Genomic DNA, 20730 nt, shown 5'->3' with positions numbered 1-20730 from the left:
GAAACATACACACTAAGCTGGCTACGGCAACACAGGAGAGTCAAATTGAACACAAACTGCAAAACTGATTTCCACCACAAGGTGTCTTAGAAAATAACATTGTGGGGCATAACACTCCCCGTCTGGTATTATAAGTGTAACGATCTGGTGTGGTGGATCCCAAGGATGCAGAGATGTTTAGCGTGCTGTCAATAGTCCTTCTCTTTATTCAAGAGGTAGCACACAATAGCAAAAACAAAAGCGATGGTGGCAAACACACAAAAACACACCATGCAAAAACTCCCAATATAAATGATCTACAAAAAACCAAAAGCGCTAGACAAGGCTAGGAGAAATACTTCATGAAAGAAGTAATACTGAAAAAACAAAGTACAAAATAAAAGCGCTAAACAATGCTAGGAATAATACAAGCCAACTTGAGATGATGCACAAGACGAACTAGTGAGTCCGCTGGCGAGTCTAAATACAAATGCGTCTGAAGCAAGCAGTAGACAAAGTTCCGGCGCTCACAGGCCGTCAGCAGCCAGGTTAAATAGGCTGCCCCTAATCAATGTCAGGTGTGTGCTGCTGCCTCGCGCCAGCTGCACTCCATACTGAGGATGAGAGAGAGAGTGAACATGGTGTGCAGACAAAACAGAAATGAGCAAGGAAATTTCAGATTACCACAATAAGATACCACTATGTAATTTTACTGAGGAGCAGTACGACCTCTGAAACGGGTCTGGAGTTTTCGAGAAGACTCTGGCCTTTTTGACAAGCTTGGCTGTTGCACGAATAAGAGATTTCCAGCTGGAGAATCTTTCAAACCGGTGAGAGCCAAGAAGTCCACTTGTGGCTTTCGTAGCATAGGTTGAAATTTGAGGGCAACTTCTACATCAGTCTCAGGATGCAGAAGGGTAAATGCCTCTGGCTGTGGAACTTTATCCACTTCAGGATTTCTTAGAAAAGCCGGACCTGTCAGCCAGTTGGTATCTGGTAGGAGAGCCGCTGAGACAGACCTAGATCTGTGATCTGCAGGATTAAGTTTGGTGCTGATGTAGTGCCATTGATCTGGGGTAGAGGACCTTCTTATTCTTGTCACTCTGTTTGCCACGTAGACATAGAGGTTTCTGGACGCATTATGTATGTAGCCCAGTACGATCTTGCTGTCTGTGTAGAACTTGACTTTGTGAATCTCTACATCAATGTAAAGATTATCGTCTCTGCAATTTCCACTGCCAAAACGGCTGCACACAATTCCAAACGAGGGACAGTGTGAGCAGGACGTGGAGCCAGTTTGGATTTCCCCATGACAAACCCGACATGGCTGTGACCTTCGGTATCGATTGCCCTGAGGTATGCTATAGCTGATATAGCCATAGTTGATGCATCTGAGAACACACAAATCTCTCTGTATACTGTGGAGAGCAGAGTAACAGAGATGTAGGTTCTCTGGATCTGGAGCTGCATAAGTTCCTTTAGGGAATCTTTCCAGACATTCCACTACACCTGACACCGCAAGAAGGTTCAGCAATTCTTGGGCTTTGCTAACTTTTACAGGCGGTTTGTCAGAAGCTTCAGCGCAATAGCTGCTCCTCTCCATGCTCTTACCTCCCCCCAGGTGTGGTTCCACTGGTCTCCAGAGGCCGAGAGGGCCTTCCAGACGCTCAAGCAACGCTTCACCTCACCGCCCATCCTCACCATTCCGGACCCGCAGCGCCAGTTCGTCGTGGAGGTGGATGCTTCTAATGAAGGAGTTGGAGCGGTCTTGTCTCAACGCTCTCAACAGGACGGGAAGATGCATCCCTGTGCCTTTCTGTCGCGGCGGCTGTCCAAAGCTGAAAGAAACTATGATGTCGGCAATTGGGAGTTGCTGGCAGTGAAGCTCTCCTTGGAGGAATGGAGGCATTGGCTCGAGGGGGGCGAACGCACATTCATCGTCTAGACGGATCACAAGAATCTGGAATATATCAAGAAGGTTAAGAAACTCAACTCTCGCCAGGCCAGGTTGGCGCTTTTCTTTAACCGCTTTTTCTTTTTGCTCTCCTACAGGCCGGGGTCCCGCAACGTCAAGCCAGACGCCCTGTCACGACTATTCGACCCCGAGCTTGAGGCCAAGCAACCTGAGACCACCCTTCCACTGAACTGTGTGGTAGGAGCGGTAACTTGGCCAATAGAAACTGAGGTAAAGCAAGATAACGGTGTGGCCCCGCCCCCTAGGGGATGTTCTGATAATCGATTGTTTGTCCCTACTGAGCTGCGTCCCCGTGTGATTCATGTGGCCCACACCTTGCTGCTTTCATGTCATTCGGGAGTTAAAATAACTATGTTTGTGATCTTGCGGCGGTTCTGGTGGTCAGCCATGGAGACGGAGGTCCGGGAGTACCTAGAGGCGTGTTCGGTCTGTGCCAGGAACAAGACGTCTTCCAGGTCTCGCATGGGACTTCTCCAGCCGCTCCCCATCCACTCCAGACCGTGGTCAGACATCTCTAGGACTTTGTCACAGGGCTCCCGGTCTCACAAGGTAACACCACGGTCCTCACGGTTGTGGACAGATTCTCCAAAATGGTCAGATTCATCGCTATGCCTAAACTACCATCCGCCAAGGAGACGGCGGAGATTATGATGACTAATGTGTTCAGAGTTCATGGATTCCCCAAGGACATTGTTTCAGACCGGGGGCCTCAGTTTGTATCACGTTTCTGGGGGGAGTTTTGACGACTCATTGGAGCCAAAGCCAGCCTGACATCAGGATATCATCCGGAAGCCAACGGCCAGACCGAACGACTTAACCAGCAGCTGGAAACCGGCCTCCGGTGCGTGGTCTGCCAGAACCCCTCCACATGGAGAAAACACCTGGTCTGGGTAGAGTATGCGCACAATTCGCTGCCTACATCAGCCACCGGCCTCTCTCCCTTTCATTGTGCCTTAGGGTACCAGCCCCCTCTCTTTCCAGCAAATGAGTCAGAAGTGTCGGTCACCTCCGCCCATGCCATGGTCCAACGTTGTCACCGCATTTGGGCAGCCGCCCGTCAAGTATTGACCAGATAAGGAGATCGGGTGAGGAGAGCGGCAGACCGCAAGAGATGGCTTGCGCCCGCCTACAAGCCCAGGCAGAGAGTCTGGCTATCAGCCGAGGACCTACGTCTCAAGGTTTCGTCCAAGAATCTGGCACCACGTTTTGTAGGACCGTTCCCAATCATCAGGCTCGTCGGACCTGCAGCAGTTAGACTTCGTCTGCCCCTATCTCTCCGCGTCCATCCCACCTTCCACATTAGTCAGGTTAAACCAGCCAAGGAAAGCACCATGGTCCCAGCCACCACGTCCCCTCCACCACCCGAAGTGATCGACGGTGTACCAGTCTACAAGGTGAAACGCTTGTTGGCAGTACGCCCCGGGGCCGAGGCAGACAATTCCTGGTTGATTGGGAAGGATGCGGACCTGAAGAGAGACAGTGGGTTCGTCCCGCCACATTGTCGACCCCACTCTTATCAAGGACTTCGATGGAGACCACCCTGAACAGCCTGGGCCGTCGGGGGTCGGCCCTAGAGGGGGTGTGGGGGGGTACTGTCACACCGCGATCAGGGAAGTCCTGTTTTGGGGTTGTCAGGCATACTTCCTGTCTTATGTTGAAAATCTAATCCTCCTCTCGTTTCAGGCCACTTGCCCTTTCTCCTGTGTCACTGGCCCGATGTCTCTCCTGATTGCCTGATTGTGCCTACCTGTGTCACCCTCCCTCATGTGTATATAGTCCTCGTCTTCCCCTGTCTTGTTGCCAGAGTATATCGTCTCACCGTGTACCTCCAGCCGTCTTCCACAGTCTCGTCAAAGTCGCTGTAGGAGCCATTTAAGGCATCCTTATTTTTGTGTTGGCATTACTTTCTTTTGTCACTAGGTGGCGGACTTTTTGGTTGAGCAGTGCAGAGGGGAAGGCATATGAAGGAGCACAGGTGAGCCAAACCAGGAAGGACTTAGGTGTGGGAGCACAAACCGTTCTTACCAACAGCAGAGAGCAGCAGACAGCAGCAGACAACAGCAAACAGCAACAGGCAGAAGAACATATAACACAAAATCACTGCAATAATCCCTGGTATGTTTCATTCACCCTGCAAGTTCGTTAATAAATATGCATAAACTGGATTTCCGACTGGACCTCACTTCATATGCAATGTTTGCTACTGCGTAGGATCACTCCCTCAAACCTGTTGAGTAATGACAATAAATTGGAACATTTGAAGGTGAAGATTGCCATTACATTCAAGTAAGAACGGTGCTCTTCGAGTGAAAAGGACAACAAGAAGAACACCGAATGACATCAAAAAGCCGCAAGAGGACGAACTGTGCCACGGCCACGCTGCTGCTCATCAGCCAGGGTGATTGGAAACACCTGCCAGCTCTATAGGTGAGTTGTGTGGAGCTGAAAGCAGCACAAGGGAGAGACTTGGCCAAGCTGAAAGCAGCACAAGGGAGAGACTTGGCCAATTATGTCTGGTGGCAAAGATGATGTACAGCCACAAGGTGGTGAAAACGTGGATCCTGAAAAGGAATATGTACAATATTTTGAAAAGAAAAAAAGAGCCATAACGTATACTGCCAAAGGCTTGGAAATGAAAGTTGACAATTATCATAAAGCAATAGGAGCATGTGTTAAAAAAGCTGCTAAAATAAGGGACACAATGAAGCAACTCATGCATTCAAATGAAAATGTTGAAAATGCAAATGCTGTAAGAGGTCACTTGGATGAATTGATTCATTTGTGTGGAGAGGCAAGGGAAACTCATTCCTCATTGATTGCCTTACCATTGCCTGAAGAGGAACTTCATAGAAAAAATTACTGGTTTCAAGAAAAGATTAAGATACTAGAAGGTTTCATAAAACTTGTGCATGAATGGTTATCAGAAGTGAAAAAGCTAACCACACATGACACTGCCCCTGTGGGAGAGGAGTCACAATTGCATGTCTCTGAAACACATGGCTCAGTTGAAACGCAAGTTCAAGATGAAATGCATGTCACACTTGCCCATGATGAACATTTATGTGTTACACTTTCTGATATTGGAGCCCAGGACAGTGCATCGAATGTCTCAATCACACGCAGTTCCATAACATCAAGAACCTCTTCTACCTCATCTGCTCGCATTCGAGCCCAGGCCGAAAAGGCTGCTCTCATGGCAGAGGCTGCTGCATTGGAGAAAAAACATCAGATTGAATCACAACAAAGAATTCAACAGGAACAATTCGCAAAACAACAGGAACAACTCAGGAAAAAAGGAAATGGAAACCAAGCTGGCAGCAGCAAATGCAAGGGAGCAAGTTTTTGCAACCATGGGATCTAGGGAAGGATCAAGAGTGTCAAGAATGAGCTCTGAATCACACAAGGGAGCTGCTGCTCCAAAGAAAACAATGCCCCTCTCTGACACACAGGTTGGGAAGCCAAAACAATTCATATATGAAAAGTATACCAAAGCTCATTACATGACTCCAAGACAGGCTGCTCTTTCTTTAATGCAAACTGACAATCTGTCAAAATCAACGATGCAAATGAAAAATGTGTCGAATACAACTGGGCAAACTGATCATACTCCTGTGAAAAAAGATGATGTTAAAGGTCATACAGTTCACATTACATCCCGTCACAAATGCCATCAAACAAGATCACATTCTTGATTTACTAAAAGGACAACATGATTTCAATGCCTTATTGGTTAAGCAGAATGTCCATTCCTCTTTACCATCAAGAGACGTACCTGTGTTTGATGGAGATCCGTTTCAGTATGAAAACTTTATAAGGGCATTTGAATATGGAGTGGAGAAAAAGTGTGACACCTATGACTGTTTGCATTATTTGAAACAATATACTAGAGGGCATCCAAAAGAGCTAGTTCAAAGTTGCCAACATTTGTCTCCGTCCCAGGGCTACCAGAGGGCAAGACAGATACTCAAGGAACATTTTGGTAATGAATATCATATTGCAACAGCATATATGTAAAAGGCTTTTTCCTGGGGAACAATTAAATTGAAGGATGTAAAAGGATTCAGAGCATTTTCTCTATTCCTCAGAAGTTGTTCCAATGCAATGGGAAATCTGGCCTATATGGAAGAAATGATTGTTGTTTCTAATATGAGGACCATCATCCTAAAGCTTCCATACAAGCTCAGAGAGCAGTGGAGGAACAAGGCCTGTGACCTACAGGAGAAGCAAGGCCATCGTGCCATTTTCCAGACCTTGTGAACTTTATTGAAAAACAAGTCAAAATACTCTCTGATCCACTGTTTGGTAACATTCAGGACACTAAGCAATCAACTGTCAAACCCTCATCCGTCCCTAAGCCAAGAGTAAAGTCAAGTCCAAGAAGCAGCTTTGCAACAACATTAATACCCATAGAAACTGTGGAGTCAAATGAAGGAAAAAGAAATGTGATTGTCAAATCTCACAGTTGTCTGTTCTGTAAGAAGAGTGGTCACACACTGGAGTGCTGTCCACAATTCAAGAGGAAGAAGCACAAAGAAAAAATAGACTTCTTACAGGAAAAAGGAGTCTGTTTTGGCTGTCTGAAAATAGGACATTTAAGTCGAGACTGCAGAAATCGTCTATTATGTGAAATCTGTAAACAACAACATCCACAAATACTCCACATTGAACAGACAGAACAAACACAAACCAAATCAATTGGAACCAATACTGTTGTCCCACCTCCCAAACGTACTTATGGTCATATTAGGGCCAGGGATGACCCCTCCATCTACTCCATTGTACCTGTACAAGTTAAAAGCAACAAGGGAGATACAGCGTTCCAAACATATGCATTTTTGGATCATGGAAGCACCTCCACATTCTGTACAGAAAAACTGATGCAAAGACTGAACATTACAGGACAAAGAACAACCATCCTTCTCAAAACCATGAATCAAGTGAAACCCGAAACCAGCTACCACATCACTGGACTGGAAATAGCCAGGATAAATACGAATGACTTTATTCAATTGCCTGATGTATTTACACACAAAACCATGCCAGTTTCACCACACAATATTCCAAAACAGCAGGATTTGAAACACTGGCCATATTTAAACCATATCATATTACCTGAAATTGACTTGACATCGACCTCCTCATTGGCACGAATGCCTCTAAGGTACTGGAACCCTGGGAGTGGTCAATAGCCAGGAGGACGGGCCATACGCAGTGAAGACCCTATTGGGATGGGTCATTTATGGTCCTTTAAAAGGAGATGACACCAGCAGGCATAATGGCTGCCCTGTTGCTGATGTCAATAGAATATCTATTCTAAACCTAGAGGAGTTATTAGTCAAACAGTACAACCAAGATTTCAGTGAAAGATCCAGTAAGGAAACAGAGGAAATGTCAAGAGAAGAGGAAAGGTTTCTTGATATTGTGAGCCACTCTGCAAAGATTAAAGATGAACATTACTGTTTGAACTTACCTTTTAAGAAGAAGATCCCATCATGCCAAACAACCGTTGTATTGCAGAGCAACGCATTCAGAGCCTGAAACGCAAGTTCAAAAAAATGAAAAGTTCCATAAAGAATATACATCTTTCTTCACAGATATGATTGACAGTGGCTATGCTGAATTGGTACCAGCAGACCAGCTGAATAGAAAAGATGGAAGACTCTGGTATATTCCACATCATGGTGTGCATCCCTCAAAAAAAGGAACATTAAGAGTTGTTTTTGACTGTGGTGCAGTCTTTAAAGGAACATCACTGAACTGTGGACTACTTCAGGGTCCTGATCTTACCAACTCACTTATCAGAGTCCTCATCAGATTCAGACAACAACCGGTTGCCTTGATGGCAGACATTAAAGCCATGTTCCATCAGGTTAAGGTGTCTGATAAGCATGTCGACTACCTGAGATTCTTATGGTGGCCTGAGGGTGATATGCAGCAAGATCTGACTGAATATAGGATGAAGGTACATCTATTTGGAGCTGTGTCATCACCAAGTTGTGCAAATTTCGCTTTGAGGAAAACTGCTGAAGACAACCAAGCTCATTTTCCACCTGAGGTGACAGACACAGTACGCCATAACTTTTATGTAGATGACTGTTTACGTTCGATTCCCACAGAACAAGAAGCAGTACAATTAGTAAAAGATCTGATTGCTCTCTGCCAAATGGATGGGTTTACCCTGTCCAAATGGATCAGCAACAGCCGTGCTGTATTAACATCTATTCCACAAGAGCACAGGGCTAAGGAAATCAAGGAGTTGGATTTGGACAAGGACAATCTACCAATGGAAAGAGCCCTAGGACTACACTGGTGTGTGGAAACTGATGTGTTACACTGGTGTGTGGAAACTGATGTGTTCAAGTTCACAGTTGTTGTACCAGAAAGACCACACACTAGAGGTGGCATTTTGTCTGTGGTCAGCTCTGTATACGACCCTTTAGGATTTCTAGGACCATTTACTCTGCCAGCCAAAATGATTATGCAGGAGCTCTGCAAGGAACAGCTTGAATGGGATGAAACCATACCACACGTTTTCTCTCAACAGTGGACAGGATGGCTAGCAGATCTCAGCAAAATGAAGGAGTTTAAAGTTGACCGGTGCATGAAGCCTACACACTTTGGTCAAATCACACACTCACAGCTGCATCACTTTTCGGATGCCAGTGAGAGTGGCTACGGAACCGTCTCATATCTAAGACTGGAAAACAAAAACAAAGAAGTGCATGTTGCATTCATCATAGGAAAATCAAGAGTGGCACCATTAAAACAAATGACAATTCCCAGAATGGAGCTGGCTGCAGCTGTCCTCGCTGTCAAAGTTGACACAATGCTGCGAAAGGATCTACAGTTAAAACTGAAGAAATCATTTTTCTGGACGGATAGCACAACCGTGCTTAAATACATAAGCAACGAAACCAAACGCTTTAAAACATTTGTAGCAAACAGAGTCTCTTTTGTAAGGGATGCTACCGACATATCACAATGGAGATACGTGAGCACAAAGGAAAACCCTGCAGATGCAGCATCAAGAGGGCTGACAGCAGATCACTTCCTAGGCTACAAAAATTGGATAAGAGGACCAGATTTTCTCTGGAAAGCAAGCCAAGGATGGCCAATCTTGCAAGTTGAATCCAAAATCTCTGTTGATGATCCATAGATCAAACCTGGCATCACAGTAAATGCCATTGTCAAAAATCAGTTGAACCCAACTAACTATTTCATCCACTACTTCTCATCCTGGATGAGACTGAAGATTGCAATAGCCTGGCTTTTAAAAGTAAAGACCGCACTCTTGCAACTGACTAGGAAAAGAAAATAAGTTCAAACTGCTGTGAGTAGTGTTGAAAATGATCCTGTCAAATTAAAGAAGAATATTGAAGAGGAGATGCAAGTATTTAAAGCCACACTCCACGGACAGTGCTTATCTCCCCAAGATCTAATCCAAGGAGAGAACAGTCATCTCATTCAGTCCAAGTGAAAGATTTCAAGGGGAAATGTCTGTTCTACAGACTGAGAAAAATGTCAAAAGAAACAGTCATTTGTACAAATTGGATCCAGTGCTGGAGGATGGACTTCTCAGAGTAGGTGGTCGCCTGAATAGGCTAGCAATGCCTGAAGAAATCAAACATCTGATTATTCTCTCTAAGGACCTCCACATATCCACACTACTATTATGCCACATCCATAAGCAACTCGGACATGCAGGAAGAAATTACATGCTGTCTTGTCTCCGCAAAAAATATTGGATCATCAAAGCCAATTCTGCTGCAAGAAAAGTCATAAATGACTGTATTGTGCGCAAACGACAGAGGAGTAAAGTCGGAGAGCAAAAAATGTCAGACTTACCTTTGGAAATAATTCAACCAGACAAACCTCCATTCACGAATGTTGGAGTGGACTACTTCGGTCCTATAGAAATCAAAAGAGGACGAAGTCTTGTTAAAAGGTATGGTGTAATTTACACCTGCATGGCAAGCAGGGCAGTACAGAGGTGGGACCAAGTCATTGCTTTGCAAGTCACAAGTAAGTCTCAAGTCTTTGCCCTCAAGTCTCGAGTCAAGTCCCGAGTCAAGACAGGCAAGTCCGAGTCAAGTCTAAAGTCAAGACTGGAAAGTCTCAAGTCAAGTCCCAAGTCCTGCATTTTGAGTTTCGAGTCCTTTCAAGTCGTTTTAACCACAGACTAATGTATTTACACAGATTGTGTATACTTTTAAAACACTGTATTTATTTATTAAAACAAGTGCATTTGAAATTGCAGAGAAAAAGATAGTGGTGACATTGCACTTCAAAATAGCACTATTAACCAGTCATTTTAAACATGTAACTCATACCTTTACAGAATAAACATATTTGAAAAAACAAGTGCAACTGTACTTATTTGCACAAAAGTGTTAACATTGTATTTCCATGGCATATTGCATTGTAACTAGTTCCACAACAGTTTCTGTCCTGTTCTTACCTTATCTCATTGATCTCATCTCATACTGTATGTGTGTTTATGTGTGCATACACATGAAAAACATAACAAATATATGAACATAACAATGAACAGAGTTGTACTTTTTAGATGTCAGGGCCCTATGCAATATGTACACATATTCTTAATATAGTATACATTTTAACTGACCTTTATTTGACTATGTTTGTCTTTTTGTAGGTGGCTAAAATACGTGGTGCTGCTGACCGCCGTCTAACGTTGTTACTGTGTGTGATACATTGACTAACGTAATGTTACTGTGTGTGATACATTGACTAACGTTACGTTACTGTGTGTGATACATTGACTAACGTAATGTTACTTTGTGTGATACATTGACTAACGTAATGTTACTGTGTGTGATACATTGACTAACGTTACGTTACTGTGTGTGATATATTGACTAACGTAACGTTATGTGTAGGTACCTCATGAAACCCTGCTTAAAAAAAATCACTTGACAAAAAGTATGAATAAGGTAGCGAACTGCAGTGGACGCAACAGATTGCCGTGTTTGCAATGACGTTATAACCATAGACATCTTATAAGTAGACGCAGCATTGGTTGCTGTGACGTGAGCAATTTGGCCGCCATCTTGAAGTGGTGATGAGGAGCCGGCGAGCAGCCTAAACTGACAGTTGACAGGTAGAAAATAAAGATGCCGGACTGGTGTTCAGCGTTTTCCTGCTCAAATGAGCGGACTGTTGAAAATAGGAATCGGGGGATTACTTTTCACAAGTAAGATTTAACATTAACGTACTATTGGTTGTATTTTATGAAAATAATATTACCACAGAGTTGAGAAGGAGCAAAGATCTTCAATATTTGTATGTGAAAATCACAAAGAAATCTTCTGGGGGAGGATGACGCCCCTACAGGGGTTTGGTTTACAAACTTTCAGCCACACCTAAAACAAAATTCACCAGCCGCCACTGATTATGATGCATTCTCATTTTAGGCAAAGTATAAGACAATACTTTCTTAACAGTATAATTGTAACCAGGAATAAGTCTTCAAGTAACAATATTCAAATACTAACATTGTTGGGTAAAACAGAATTTGGTTTTATTCTGAATCCAGTGAAACAGATTGGTGGTTTTAGCTGATATAAAGACTTTCAGGTGTTTATATATGTTTAAGTATTTGGCAGGCGCTTTTATCCAAAGCGACTTCCATAAAAAATACATATAAAAGAATCACTGCAAACATTATCATTTAAGGGAAGAATGTAATAGAAAATATCAATGCAAAGTGTCAAGACAGAATAATCTCTCTGCTGCTGAAGCAACAGAGATACAGTCTATAGGTCCCTAAGATATATAGATATCTAATGTATTCATACATTGTTTATGTAGGATATACGCATGTATATATAACCTAATCATATTGTTTCTTCAACTTAAAAATAGCTTACCGTTTTTTTCCCCCTTCTCTGGAATTATATTCCCAGTTTTGATCTCGGACGTCTGGTCACTTATAGCATATAAGAATATTATATTACTGTTAAGCAAACTATGAATAATAAAACACGCCAAAACATGTGTCTGTTATCAAAGCTACACGTATGACAAAAAAGGGGGTGAAAAGCAGTGGTATTCAGTGAGGTAAGATGAATTAAATGCGCTGACAGTTCATTGCTCCTGCCAAATGAATTGCACTGAGTGGAGCGGATCACCACTCCAAGATGGCGGCCACGCGTCTCGTCTGCACCAGTAGGCAGTAGCGCTCGATGCTGCGTCTACTTATAAGATGTCTATAGTTATAACGTTGGCAGTGAGTTTGCAGCCTCACTGATTTAACTACACAGCAAATAAAAGTCACATTACTTAGCCAATAAACGTTATCTTACATTCAAAACTTACCCTTCTTTGTGCAACTTCAAATGTCGAACGAAGTTGGAAGTTGTTGCGTCTCCGTCTGTAATATTCAAACTGTGTGATTTGCATACGGCTATTCGTTTTTTGTTGACCAAGTCGTAGTTTTTATACCCGAACGAAACCAATTTTAACATAATTGTTTCTCACTGGCACGTTGTTGGACAACTCTTGTTCATTGGTTGTACTGCAATTTGATTGAATGAATGCTGTGTGATGAAAACAACGTAGATCTAATTTGATTGGCTGTTGTACTGACAGCACACCAGCTGACAGGAACAACACGCTGATCGACACAGCCGAAGAAAATGAAAAATACGGAGCGCTCCCAAATAACTTTTTAAGCTTTGGATTTTGGGGAAAGTGGCAAGTCATGTCAAGTCAAAAGGCTCAAGTCCAAGTGAAGTCACAAGTCATTGATGTTAAAGTCGAAGTCGAGTTGCAAGTCTCTTTACATTTTGTCAAGTCGAGTCTAAAGTCATTAAATTCATGACTCGAGTCTGACTCGAGTCCAAGTCATGTGACTCGAGTCCACACCTCTGGGGCAGTACACCTGGAAGTTGCACATACACTTGACACAGACTCCTGTATCCATGCATTAAGGAGATTCATCTGTCGAAGAGGTCAAGTTTCATCTCTGAGATCGGACAATGGTAAAAACTTTGTAGGAGCGGGAAAAGAATTAAAGAAAGCATCAAACAGCTTGAATCAGGATAAAATCCAGAACGCTATGCTACAGCAAGTTATAAAGTGGAACTTTAATCCCCCTGCAGCGTCCCATCACGGTGGTGTATGGGAACGACTAATCCGCATGATAAGGAGTGTATTGCGCTCTGTTCTTCATCAACAAGTACTTGATGATGAAGGATTGCAAACTTTAATGTGTGAGGTTGAAGCAATCTTAAATGACCGACCCATAACCAAATCCTCTGATGACCCCATGGACCTGGAAGCGCTGACCCCAAACCATCTTCTTTTGCTAAAAACCAATCCAATATTGCCACCTGGACTCTTTGTAAAGGAGGATCTGTACATCAAACGTAGATGGAAACAAGTACAATACATGGCAGATCTCTTTTGGAAACGATGGACAAAAGAATACTTACCTTTAATCCAAGAACGTGTGACGACCGGGGCGCATGGTGATGCGGGGTTTCGTTCTCCCAGGATGCAACGGACTTCGGACACAGCGTGAAGGTAAAAGAAATGATTTATTTACGAAATAACTCAGAATAAACAAAGAAAAGGGTGCTCATAGCACATAAGGTAAAACTAAGGAAGACTAGCGTGGGAGCTAGCGAGTAACAGAACCTAGCGTGGAAGCTAACAGGTACAGAGCCAGAACAAAAGTCGTCAACTGTTGCAAAAAGCAAACTACGAAGCAAGAACGAATGACAGGGAGGACAGGCTTAAATAATAATGTCAGTGATGACAAACAGGTGCGTGTCGGGAACAAACGCGACAGGTGAAAATAATAAGCAGCCATGGCAACAAACTCAGGTGTACAAAACAGGCACTCAAGGAGTCCAAAACTAACCAAAAACACAAGTATCTTGAAAACGTAAACAAAAAATATGATCCGGGCAGCGGATCATAACAGAACGTCAGCGATGGACCAGAGCCAAGAGAAGTTTTGCCCCTGGTGACATTGTGGTGGTGGTCGATTCCACTCCCCCACGAGGATCCTGGTTACTGGGGAGAATACTGGAAACTATTCCTGATGCAAAAGGTCTTGTACGCACAGTTCGACTAAAGACCAAAAACAACATACTGGAAAGACCAATAACCAAGATATGTCTCCTCCAAAAGACTGAAATTGAAAATGAATGAAGATTCAAGATTAATGAACTATAAATGCCAACATATTTTTATTTTGAAATTATGAGGAAAAAAAAAAACGGAAAAAAAAAAAAAACTGAGAAGAAGAATCGTGTAAAAGTGAATTTGAATGGCTCCCTTTCAAGTAATTGTTACCGCGTAAACAATTAGGGGCCGGTGTGTAGGAGCCATTAAAGGCATCCTTATTTTTGTGTTGGCATTACTTTCTTTTGTCACTAGGTGGCGGGCTTTTTGGTTGAGCAGTGCAGGGGGGAAGGCATATGTAGGAGCAAAGGTGAGCCAAACCAGGAAGGACTTAGGTGTGGGAGCACAAACCGTTCTTACCAACAGCAGAGAGCAGCAGACAGCAGCAGACAACAGCAAACAGCAACAGGCAGAAGAACATATAACACAAAATCACTGCAATAATCCCTGGTATGTTTCATTCACCCTGCAAGTTCGTTAATAAATATGCATAAACTGGATTTCCGACTGGACCTCACTTCATATGCAATGTTTGCTACTGCGTAGGATCACTCCCTCAAACCTGTTGAGTAATGACAATAAATTGGAACATTTGAAGGTGAAGATTGCCATTACAGTCGCTAAGTATTGATTTATTCTTTGTTTTCTGTGTACCCTCTGAAGAAGAGTGATTTTGATTTGCTAAAGTTTTTGGTCAGTTTTTGTTTGAGCTCATTTCATAGTGCTCTGCCTTCTTTTTCCCTCCTCTTGGAGCGCTTTAATTTGTAGATTTTTCTTAGCTCTTTATAGAGTAGTTTCTGTTTATAGCGTTTTGTCTCTTCCTCTGCGTGAGCAATTTGTCTTTTGTGTAGCTTTTATCATAGATTGTTGTTTTTGTTATTAGATCAGTGTAAATTTTGCTAGTGTCTTTTTTCCTCCCTCTGGAGTGATTTTCTCTTTATTGTTTTACGCCGTGTGCTTTGTTTCCTTTTTACTCTAGTGTATCAAGTATAGAGTTTGTAGCCATTTGTTTGTTCACTCTGTCTGAAGAGAGTTCATAGAAAACAGCAGAATAAAAGCCTGCGTCTATCGTTTCCAGTCTGTAACTGAGTCCTCATTCTTGCCAAGTCCTAACACTTTCACGCTTACATTACCTAATACCTCTTTCATGATTACTTTGTCTATTTTTTCGTCCTTGAATAGCTCTGAATAAAACTGCTCTACTCTTTCAACTATTCCAACAAAGTCTGTAATAGTTCCCCCATCTTCCCCTTTTATCTTCCCAATGTAGTTCATTTTCTGATTCGCTTTTTCCATCACGAGAAAGTATTTTGTGCATTTCTCTCCCTCAACCACATATCTTGCTCTACTTCTCACCATTGCCCCTCTGCATTTTTTCTTCTCAATCTCATCAAGTTCATTTTTTATGTTAATATATTTGTCTAGATTGGACTTCTCCTTTTTTTTTTTTTTCAATTTTTCTTTCTTCTGCATCTAATTCCCTTCTCACCTTCTTCACTCTTCCCTTCTCTTTCTTGTTTTTTTCCCTGCTATATTTTACACTCAGGTTTTCAACCTCTTCATTCACATTGTCCCATCACTTCCCAGTGTCTTGTTCAAACATCTCTTCATTCATTCTGATCGTGATCAATTCTGTCACATTTGTTTTATATTCCTTATCCTGTAAAATACTGCCATTTATTCACCACACACCACCACCTCTACTTTCCACCCCTTGTGTCAAGCTAAATGTCACCACCTTGTGGTCACATGGTGATGTTACTTTGTATTCTATTTTTGATAATAAATGCTGTAACTCTTCCTTGGCCCAGACGAGATCTATTCTGCTTTGTTTTAGCACCCATTTTACTATTTGTCTCCGAGTGTGCGCCTTCCCTGTTGGGTGTCTTTCTCTCCAGGCGTCGAGCATGTCCTTTCTTTGCATTCCTTGTTTGAGCACATTTCTTAAAACATCATCTTTATATCCCGTACATTTATCCAATTTCCCGCCCCACACATTGAAATCTCCAACCATCCTTCTCTGGGGTTTCTGGTGTTCTAAGTCCATTACCATTAAAAAAGACGATTGACAGTATTATTATTATTATTATTATTATTTTTTTTTTTTTTAAACAAAAAGCTAGGAGACTTCCATGTATTGTTTACTCTGCTCTTTTAGTTGCATCTTCCCACTCCCTCTCCTTGCCCCTCCTTTCCACCCTCTTCTTCTTTAGCCATCTCACTGCAAAGTGAGGTTGGCTTCCCCTCTTCCCAACTCCCTCCCTTTTTATTCCCTCGTCTCTGGCACATTTTTTCACCTGTATCCCCTCCCACGTCACTGTTGGTCCCCCCTCATTTGGCCCTATGTCTTTGTCCCCCCACACACCTTTTATAACTTTAGCTCCATCAATGAAGCTGTCCCCGTGACGCTCTTTTGTGACACACACCTTTTTGGTGACATTTTTCACCTGGCTGATAATGTCGATGTCCTCAACAGATGAGCCACTCTCAGTTTCTTGTGCTGCCATCTCCTGCAACTTGCCTTTCCTGCTGGTGCCTTTTCTTTTGCGCTTTATCTCCTTCCAGCCGCTTGTGTCGTCATCGGGGCCAGCCTCCATGTCAGCCCTCCCGTTATCGCTGTCCTTCATCACTTGCAGATCTCCTCCTGTTGAAACTCCTTCCCCCGTCTCTCCTTCCTGGTGGCAGCCGTCTTTCTGCTCCGTTTCAGGTGTGTCTTCGATGCTGCTCCTGTTGGTGTGAGACTTGCTGCACACGTGCATCGCTGCTATGTGTTCCTCCATGTTTTGTGGCTCCTCCTCACCGTGCCGTGAGTCTCTTGCTTCTTCCTCAGTGCCGCACCGCCGACACACTCTGACATAATGTCCTTGCCCCCTGCATATAAAACATTTAAATTCTGGGCATTCTCTCAAAAATATGTCCAGGCTGAAGGCAAAGTCTGCATACTCGGACCTGCTGGTCATGTATGACTTTGAAATATTCTGGTCCTTCGAGTGTTTCAATTTGGTGGCGAAAGGAAGTGAGCGCACCTTTTCATTAAACTTAACTTTGGCCACTTTCGTCTTTTACCGTATTTTCCGCACTAAAAGGCGCACCGGATTATTAGCCGCACCTTCAATGAATGGCATATTTCATAACTTTGTCCACCAATAAGCCGCCCCGGACTATAAGCCGCGCCTACGCTGCGCTAAAGGGAATGTCAAAAAAACAGTCAGATAGGTCAGTCAAACTTTAATAATATATTAAAAACCAGCGTTCTAACAACTCTGTTCACTCCCAAAATGTACGCAAATGTGCAATCACAAACATAGTAAAATTCAAAATAGTGCAGAGCAATAGCAACATAATGTTGCTCGAACGTTAATGTCACAACACACAAAATAAACATAGCGCTCACTTTCTGAAGTTATTCTTCATTCGTAAATCCTTCGTCTTCGGTGTCCGAAGTGAAAAGTTGGGCAAATTTACGATCCACTGGCAGATGTTGGCGTCGTCTGGCGCTGCCTCCTCGTCTTAGTGAAGGTGTGTTCGCCTTCTGTCATCCATTGTTCCCACGCAGTTAGCAGTCTAGCTTCGAATGCCCTGTTGACACCAATATCTAGCGGCTGGAGGTCTTTTGTCAATCCACCCGGAATGACGGCGAGTATTGAATTAAGCGCGTAAGCGTGTCTCTCAATGTGCTGTTATGAGCTAGCAAATATAACAACTACACTACCCAGCATGCAACGATAGTTACGAGCATGCGCGGTAGCCCTGAGAAGCGTTGTATGCTGGCAGTTAGCACGCTGTGAGTAAACGTTGAGAACTCAGTTAACACGCCTCGTCTGCATTATTTATAATTAGACAGACAACACACTTAATAGGAGCCATTTTGGGGTCTTTACATAAACACACAAATGGAAATAAAACGTCACATATCCCAGCATGCACCGCGCGCTTCTTCTACAGGGAAAAAAGATGGCGGCTGTTTACCGTAGTTGCGAGACCTAAACTTTATGAAAATGAATCTTAATATTTATCCATATATAAAGCGCACCGGGTTATAAGGCGCACTGTCAGCTTTTGAGAAAATTTGTGGTTTTTAGGTGCGCCTTATAGTGCGGAAAATACGGTAATTGGTGACATTGCTGTTACCCCCCAATCTTGCAACTTTTTGAAAATCTCCTCATCTGTAATATATACAGGGAGTCCCATGAAAGAAACAATCAGCTCATATCTCCTTGCTTCATAAGACAGCAATGTGTTGTTTCTGATTTTAAGACCATCAGGAAACTTTGTCTTCCCTTCGGCTGCCAACAATAATCTTGATGACATCCTTTGCTGCAATTTTCTCTTCGCTGAGGACCTCCACGGTTATTGCCAGATGTCTCTGCACTCCAAAATCATTTTTTCCTTCTGTGGTTTCTTTGTGTTGCGTGTCCTTCTCCAGCATGTCGTGCATGTGGCCGCAGGTCTCCATTTGCTCCTCAAAAAAAAGGTGCCCCCCAACCAGCTGGAGTCGCTGAGGGTGGGTTGTGGAGGCCAACAGCACTCCAAATGCAAAAGCAACAGAAATTTGGAAAGAAAAAGATGAGAATTCTGGCTAAAAACTTCCAAATATTGCTCTCTAGAGAGAGGTCTGCTGCAAGCCTCTGCCACACTGCTCCGTCCAGCGTGCTCAGGGTAGTATGGGCGTAAGTATGGCAAGTACGTATGGCCGCTGTGACAAAAGCCAAAGGAGGAAAGGGCTCGTCGCCAAAAGCTTACATCACCTGGTATTCCCAGGCGGTCTCCCATCCAAGTACTAACCAGGCCTGACTAACAGGCCTTAGCTTCCGAGATCGGGCATGCTCAGGGTAGTATGGCCGTAAGCCGAGAAGTTAACCTCAGAATCAGACATTTAAATGTGACAAGCTGATTGACAGGACCTTTCTGCAATGAGCAAAGCGTGTGTGTGATACAAAAATCACTGCTCTTTTTCTCAGCCTGTCGAACTCTTTGGACTTTTGCTCCACTGTTAGCACTGTTGGCAATACTGCAAATCTTGCTATCAATCCGAAACCGAGTCAAAACTAAACAAAAAGGTTTTGGGTGGAGAGCAGTGTTTTGTTTAGAGCTGTATTGACAAGTATGGCAAGTACGTATAGCCGTTGTGACAAAAGCAAAAGGGGAAAGGGCGCGTCGCCAAAAGCTTACAGCACCTGGTATTCCCAGGGGGTCTCCCATCCAAGTACTAACCAGGACCGACCCTGCTTAACTTCCGAGATCTGGCGTGCTCAGGGTAGTATGGCCATAAGCCGAGAAGACAACATCAAAATCAGACTTTTAAATGTGACAAGCTGGTTGATAGGAACTTTCTGCACAGAACAAAGCGTGTGTGACACAATACTCACCTGACCACAGTGACGCATTGCCTCACGTCACTGTGGTCAGGTGACCCTTCTGAAGAAGACTGCAGATGACAATGATACATGTCAGGTAAAGATTTAATCTAGTATACCGAAAATATGGCCTGATTACAAGAACATTTGAAAAAGTATATGAATAAAAAGACATAATGAACCTTTTAGAGCAACTTAAAGAAAGACTTGGATACGAATGTATAGCTCGGTTGGTAGAGTGGCAGTGCCATCAACCTGAGGGTTGCAGGTTCGATTCCCGCTTCCACCATCCTAGTCTCTGCCGTTGTGTCCTTGGGCAAGACACTTTACCCACCTGCTCCCAGTGCCACCCACACTGGTTTAAATGTAACTTAGATATTGGGTTTTCACTATGTAAAGCGCTTTGAGTCACTAGAGAAAAGCGCTATATAAATATAATTCACTTCAACCCCCTCCGCCGCTTTGAGAGACTTTCCGATGCAGAGACGAGGAGATAACGCCAACAAGCTGATAACTCAATGACGACAACCTTCTTCTTTGTATACGTATACTTTACTGAGTTTAAGTTCAGGGAACACAATAACAAACCGGCCACTGCCGTTCACATAACCGACTAACAACCGGAGCCCGCGCCTAGAGCAATGCATGCTGGAAGTTACCGTAAATACACTAAAAGAGTGCACCATAATAATGCGCAATGCAAAAACAGAACATTTTACAATCTACCACTTTTTTTTTCTTTGTATTTTTTTTAAACACAAAAAATCACAGTCTATTATTAATGTCCATAAGTATGAAAATGTAAGAACATGGTGACCAACAACAAAAAACTTATACAAAAAACTGTCCACAAAAGAATAGTCTCTATTCCAGTTTCCACTCTCCAACACTGAGTACCTTTAGGAGCTGAAGTGCAGATGCACCTCGTTTTGTCAAACAGTCAGCTATCTGCTCTCTTGTAGGTGCCCAGAGAATCTGTTGGATTCTTTTACTCTGAAGAAGTTCTTTGATGCCACTTTTTTCAAGGTGCAGCCTTTTCTCTGTCACTGACTTAGTAAACTTCGCCAGCACACACCAGCAGACAAAGGGAGAATAACAGTAATAATGGACACTGATGCATATGAAAAACAAATGGAAACAATGCTGAAAGATAACAATACATAAGAGATAATAAAACAAAATCCCACAGAAGAAAATAAAAAAAATGCTCAAGACCCTCCTCAAACCATTAGTCGAAAGCAAATCAATATGAATTTTTAATACCAA

The 20730-nt window shown here is 43.1% G+C and overlaps 1 pseudogene; it reads right to left on the bottom strand.

Moving 5' to 3' along the window:
• Nucleotides 1-19272: 19272 nt before the first annotated feature.
• LOC133573375 (5S ribosomal RNA) lies at nt 19273-19381 on the bottom strand (annotated as a pseudogene).
• Nucleotides 19382-20730: the final 1349 nt, after the last annotated feature.

Source organism: Nerophis lumbriciformis, linkage group LG30, assembly GCF_033978685.3.
Source record: "Nerophis lumbriciformis linkage group LG30, RoL_Nlum_v2.1, whole genome shotgun sequence".
Lineage (NCBI taxonomy): Eukaryota > Metazoa > Chordata > Actinopteri > Syngnathiformes > Syngnathidae > Nerophis > Nerophis lumbriciformis.
The sequence above is the reverse complement of the archived record's forward strand: the minus strand, read 5'-3'. Positions and strand labels throughout refer to the sequence as shown.